The sequence below is a fragment of the Pecten maximus genome, chromosome 14, assembly GCF_902652985.1.
Source record: "Pecten maximus chromosome 14, xPecMax1.1, whole genome shotgun sequence".
In the NCBI taxonomy this organism is placed as follows: Eukaryota; Metazoa; Mollusca; class Bivalvia; order Pectinida; family Pectinidae; genus Pecten; species Pecten maximus.
In genome coordinates, this window is record NC_047028.1 from 27,952,330 (window position 1) to 27,959,117 (window position 6,788).

Here is a 6,788-nt window from a genome sequence, read left to right on the forward strand (position 1 = left end):
TCAAACGGCATTAATTAAGGAAAACCGTTTACGTGGTACAGTTGCCTGGTACTGACCGTAAGGCGGTGGTTTTTATCCGGGTACTCCGTCTTTCATCCAAAACCTGGCACGTCATTAAATTACCATGGCTGTTAAAAGGACGTTAAACAAAAACAAACGAACCAGAACAATTAAAGCAATCTTGTGCTAAAAACCACGCGTCTGCAAAAGCTTAAACACTTCGACTATTCCTCCAAAGAGGAGAACAATATTATCAAATCGTCCATTTTATTTCCTTTATCTCGAAAATACCAAGGTTTCTTTATCTGGACAATTTGTTTATATAGGCTATTCCTTCGTCATTTACGCTTGTAGTTCATTAATATTTGCCTTTTATCATTAGGTGTACAGACAGTTTAACAATTCGATTCTCTAGGCTCTTATTTGGAACTGTCATCTTAATATCTCTTAATTTAATATCACTGTATCTGATTATTTAAAGGGACATCACTTTAAGAACATATTGTTTTATTGATTGTACGTTTGATAAACTTCCAGTTACGTTTTTATCTTATCCCGATATTTACATCGAATGATTAAGTCTGGGAACCCCTCTCAAATATAGCGATGATAATACCACGTGACTGTTTTGAAAACGAGGCAGCCATTGTGTAAACACACGATGCATGCTGATACATAGTATGTAAACACTTGTTTTTCGACATCGGATTTCGTTATAGTGGCGGCAGATATTATTTGACAACTCAAAATCAATTCCAGATTATGAAAAGGTGACATTTACTCCCACCATTGTACCAAATTATATTTGTAAACAAAAGGGAGAAATAATAATGCGTTTACGCTCTGCCCCGTCTGTCCATATACACGAATACATGAATTTTCATCGCGCAGATACTTTTAGCTGCGGCTTACAGGAACAGGTCACATCCTCCATACTTGTTGCTTACTTATCACCGAAATTCTAGGGATTTCATTGGTTCATTTAACCATGATTTGTTTTGTAAGTGTCGCTGTACAGAAGCATTTACAACTACAGGTGATTCACAGGTCATTTTTACAGGTGTATGTGTTGTATGATGAGCATGCGTTATTATATCGGACACACAAAATACATATTCAGATTGTTGATCAGAAGAGAAAGATTTCCATTTTCGAATTTTTAATTCATATCTTTATGTACATATATATAGCAAATTAATGAAATAGTACGTAATAAAACCGTAATCTCGCTTGAATCACCTGAAATTATAATCAGTGTGCGTTGATGCTCAGAAAATTATTACACTAGAATATTAATTTACACGAATCCTATATTTGGTCCAGTTATCAACATATTTACAACAAACAACGACGGCTCTCCAAGTCTGAGGTGTGTGTGTGTTGCTCAGTGTAGAAACATGTTGGGCTATACCCTCCGGTATCTTATACTGAAAACAACGGTCATCTTTACGGTATTTTCACTTGTTGCCGGGCAAGACATCTGTGGGAGATATATGCATGTTGACAAGGAGTCCAACAGGTACTTCCGGTCTTTTAAGCATTTATATAACTTCGGACTTCTTCAGTGCATTAAACTGTGCAAACATTACAAACTATGCGAGAAAATTCACCACAACAGGGAGGAACTCACATGTGACCTTATGATGGCGTATGCAGACAAGGGTGATATGACGTCACTTTTGGATGTAAAATCATTACAGGTGAGAAAATAATTAGTTTTGTATCTTGTCTTCATTAACTCAAACAAATGGAGAGCCAACTTCCCAAACGCAATTATCTATTTATTTCTAACTTAAGAATTAATAATACTATTTATTCGGTCATCCGGACCATAAAGGGTTTTGTTTTGCTTGGTATATTTTGTATAACGTCAGAAAAAAAGGAAAGACAACGATGAAAGCAAAATATGGCATGAGATATGATAAATTTGAATGAGATCGGGATATCAACGATTGTTTCGAAATCAACCTGCAACACACGAAACCCTGTGTTTCGAGTTTTCCGTCAGTAGTTGACATCTGCACAGTATTTCTGAAAATGAACTAGGATATGCAGAAATGTCCGGGAGGCAGGGATGTTACAGTAATATCTAGAAATGGAAAAAATAATCCTAATTATCGCTCATATAATAGAGCTTAGCTTCAGGCATAGAATTATGACGTTCATATGACGCACTAGAACACCAACAATCCCCTAGAGTTTTTATAATTTGAATTAACAGAACTGATAATTTTCATAAGATAATTTTACGAATACAAATTATTGTAACACACTAAGACACATTTACTTAAGATAATTGATAACTTGAAGGTACAGATAATTATAAGCTTTGAATGTATCTTATTTTTATCAAGAAATTAATATGATAGATCACATCTTAAATATCGTTTTCGTTTAATTAAGCGGCCCTTGGTGAACGAAATGAAATTTGAAATCCAAATAATTAAAGATTTCTTTCATTTAAAATGAGTTGCTTTTCATTAAATTTTGACATAAGCGTGTACGTGTATTCAAATGCAATCAATAAAATATAATTCAAATAAAATCAAATTTGATTATTGAACAGATACGGAACACCAAATATTCAGACGGAACACCGGGTCATTGTATGATAGTTTTCCTTTTAGAACACCGTACTTTTCAATTTAATTTTTACCCCTAGCTTAGTAGTAACTGTCCTGGATGGTTATGGTGTAAGTAAATACCCTGTATCGATACTGTTTTGTCCTTGATTTGCAGTTTCTAAGTATATATATTCCGATTTGGCCAATACTTCTTTCTGGTATATGAAGGAAACACATCATCCATGCATCAAAGGGTATTATTAAAAGTATGGAAAGTATTTGATCCTAATTAGTAAACGATGGTTATATTACAGCTTTTTGAGAACATCGCTCATCATGTAGTTTTTGATGAAATAGCATGTGTTGTACGTAAAACTGTTATGAAGTTCATTGGACTACATCCCAATGACTTGCAGCATGCTATTAGTGTGAAGGCATTTGGAATGTACATAGAGAAAGTATGCCATTATTCCTTTAGGATGCATGTTAAAAATACCATCGAGATCCACTGTTCGATGGTCTTTCTCTATGGCAATGATTGAAATAATCATTACATTCTTTCCCGTGTGAATTCGAAATAATGTGTGGAAAACAGGTTCCTTATCTTTATATGACCATTTCACAACCGTTTCTTATATGTCATTGATAAATCATTTTCAAAAATGAAGTAGTCGTTTCTCTTATGGCATTTTTACCATCCAGCACTGTAACATTAACGCCTCGTCATGCGATAAAACTACGCGAAAGTGTGACATTAATTATTTTGTCACTCTGTCGTATTGGCGAGGTACATATGTCTCGTAAGTATGTTTTGTCGCATGGCATATAGTAACTCTTCGCATTGTGCATTTTTGCACTGTCGCATATTCGATAGTGTGACATGCCCGAAACAGCCACTATAAATGTACATTTCTTCAATCTTGATCTTCACTTTTTTCTTGGAAACATTTAATTACTTCGAAAAGCATTGGTATATATTCTTCTCTTTCATATTTAAAGTGAATGCTGAATTAATTGCAAAAGAAAGTTTAGCATACTCTGCCGCTTTATTTGGTCAGTTTCAATCAAATAAAAACTAATTTTAAGGACTCTGTCCTGACTGCTGTTTTTGTTATTTATGAATCTATGTATTTATATATTTATTCATCATGCTACGTTGTAATTACGTATGATTTTATACAATGAGTGAAATATATTCATTTCCGTGACAAGTAGCGTATATGCTGCCAGCACTGTAGTACAGTTAACAGCTGTTCGGGTATGACCCCGATAGCTTCGAGTGTTGCCGTATGCCCTTAACCTAAAATAAATCATATATCTGAATTATATTTTTTCATGCTAAAATTTGTTTTAATGTTTTATTTCTATTTTTTAACATGACTTTATATGAAAACTAATTCTAAGTGTTGATTACAAATTTCAGATTGACATAAAAGGTTGTTCCCATGCTAATTGTTTGGAGAATGAAGTTTGCGTCAATAGGGCAAATGGAGGTCATATCTGTCGTTTACAGGGTATGTACTATTCTAATGTCAGACATCAATATGATATTCTTAGCATACCAACACAAACATAATCAGAAAAGTATTTTTATTACAATCAAAGAGGCAGAGATCGGGTCAATACGAAACGCTATAATGTCATATTAGAAGAACAAATCGAAATAAGTGGTGACATATTAAGATTGGTATTTGGTATGCTGAACTCAAACAAACCACTGCCGCGAATGCTAACCGCCTGAGCTCAATATGTTAAATAAATTTACTTTCAAAACACAAAACTTACTACAATGCTAAATGCTGTTATTTTTATTACCATTCATTACAAAAATAAATACAATCAAGATGATATCTTATATTTTTAGATGTTTGCCCGACGGCGGATTGGGTGCCATTCAACCACAAGTGTTACTTGTTTGGGAACGGGAAAATGACTGCAAATGCAAACGTGGTAACTAATTTATCCCAGGATCACAATTTACTGTACAAAATCTTAATCGCATTTATATGTATCAACAAGCAATCATTTGTATGTATTTGGGATAGGGAAATACACACCAGAAGGTAGAATTTCCTTATCCCTCGTACCTTACCTATCATTGAATATTTTTCTCATTTTTTGTTTTTTTTAAATGCATGAGTAAATTGCTTTTCTCGTTGACCGACAATAACGTCAATTACATATTACAAAAGAAGAGAAAAAAAGCTGCCTGTCAAAATGTCAGGATAACAACAAATATAAACTAAGAGGCGATCGGCTTTTTGGAAACTGCCGAGTAATGTTTTACATTACGTCATATTTCTTCTCCTACGCTTGCTTGCACAACGAAAAATATTTAGTCTTCGCTGTCAAAGAATTCTTGACAACTGTAACGATATTAACAAAGATGAAATTTGAATGAAATGAAATAATAAATTTCTTTATTAATTATTCATTATTACCCAATGAATTCAATAAAATCTTTGGAAATGAATACTTATTAATAAAAATGTCACAATCCAAACTGAAACAGAACAGCATTACAAAAAATGAAACTTAACAATGATACATGTTATGAAACACAACAGATTTATTTTAACAAAGACGACGATTTAAAAAAAAATGAAAACAACGATTAATTATCATTAATGCCTGTGATTTCATCATTTGTTGGTAACAGCAGCTCTGTCAAACAATGGCCGCTGAAATGGTACGGTATGAAGAAGACGAAGTGTTTGATTTTCTCCGGTTGCAAATGAACAACAGGGGTAAGCTGACATACTGTCATCCTTTTCACAAATCACAAGAGTGAGAAGATATGATAAATGCTAAATCGTTCAAATACTCCATCTTATGACAAGAACCGACATAAGAATTAGGGGTCTAATATATTACTATATTAGGCAATCAAATGTATATCTTCAAGATGTTTCAATTAATTACATGTATTCCAAAACGTGATGAAAAAAGGAGTTTAAGTACGTATATATTTTACTTTGTAACGATTCACTTCCACAGCATTTAGTGAATTAAATGTAATTTCTTTTAAATTTTCTCCTGGATATTAAATGGTATAATATTATAACAGATTATGGTAATAAAATGATATATACATGATATACAATAATTGATTATAAGAACGTATACATCAAGAATACATAATGTTCATATCTTACCATTTTTTGTTCTTTACGGTATCAGCATTAATAAATTGAACCTCTGGCGATTTCAATTTCTTTATGGCGCTATAATATCCATAATGTGTGTCGCCATCACTTCCTCTTTCCAACTGACGTTCTTTGTTAATTTCCTCAAAGAAAACAACCCTTAAAGATGAAATATCTAATACAATGTAATAAGATTTTAAATAACTCTACACTTTTTGCCCTGTACTAGATTCCTGAAACATTGAAATACATATGATTATAATAATTGTTATGTTTTCATTTTTTTTTTTTTTTTTTTGAATTGGTAATGATAATTTCAATCCATTTAACAGGAATAACAGCACTCTTCATTGCTGCGAACGAGAGGGCTGTGAGAAATGTATGGGTTTGGGGTCCAGGAGACATGGTAATGAATACTAGGTGGGTACCTGGTGAGCCTGATAACGGTTATGAGAATTGCGTCATTATGGTGACTTCAGGATGGGGTGATATTCGTTGTGAAACACATCCTGCATATCCCGTGTGCGAAATTCCTTTTACGTCTTAGTTACAAACCGTCATTGCATTGATACGATTGTCTTAAGGCATCTGCATTGTCATCATTTCTGAGTGTTTTAGGGTGTAAATGCCCTTGCAATAGTGTCTTATGAAAACTGGTGTCTAAGTGAACATAGAACTTTTGGGAAAACCAAGTGAGAAGAACAGCAAAGAAATGAAAAGAAAAATTCTCTCAAATGAAATGATACACTAGAAACGTATTTTCTTCCTTACGCCTAAAAAGGGCAGCGATGCTTTATGTTTTGCAAGCAATTTTTGATAACATGTTTGCACTTTCGCAGTTTATTATTATGCAAACTCTGTTACCTTCATATGCTATGATATGTGATTATCTCATTTAACTTGTATCATGATTTTGTTTTCAATATGCAAAAAAAGGTCAGAAAAAATGTTTTCATTCTATTACTGTTTCTCATATTAAAGCATTGGAAGTCGTATTTCGCGGTAAGGTGTTGTTTATTTCTACCACGACTTTAGCAGGTTGCACCGATTTATTAAAAATATAAAATTTGTTTTTAAA

At 33.2% G+C, this 6,788-nt stretch overlaps 1 long non-coding RNA gene across 1 annotated transcript; it reads left to right on the forward strand.

Moving 5' to 3' along the window:
- Nucleotides 1–2,393: 2,393 nt before the first annotated feature.
- Nucleotides 2,394–6,646, forward strand: LOC117342843. Its single transcript, XR_004535910.1, has 4 exons — nt 2,394–4,078; nt 4,429–4,514; nt 5,224–5,311; nt 6,043–6,646. It is a non-coding gene; the product is annotated as an uncharacterized LOC117342843 (long non-coding RNA).
- Nucleotides 6,647–6,788: the final 142 nt, after the last annotated feature.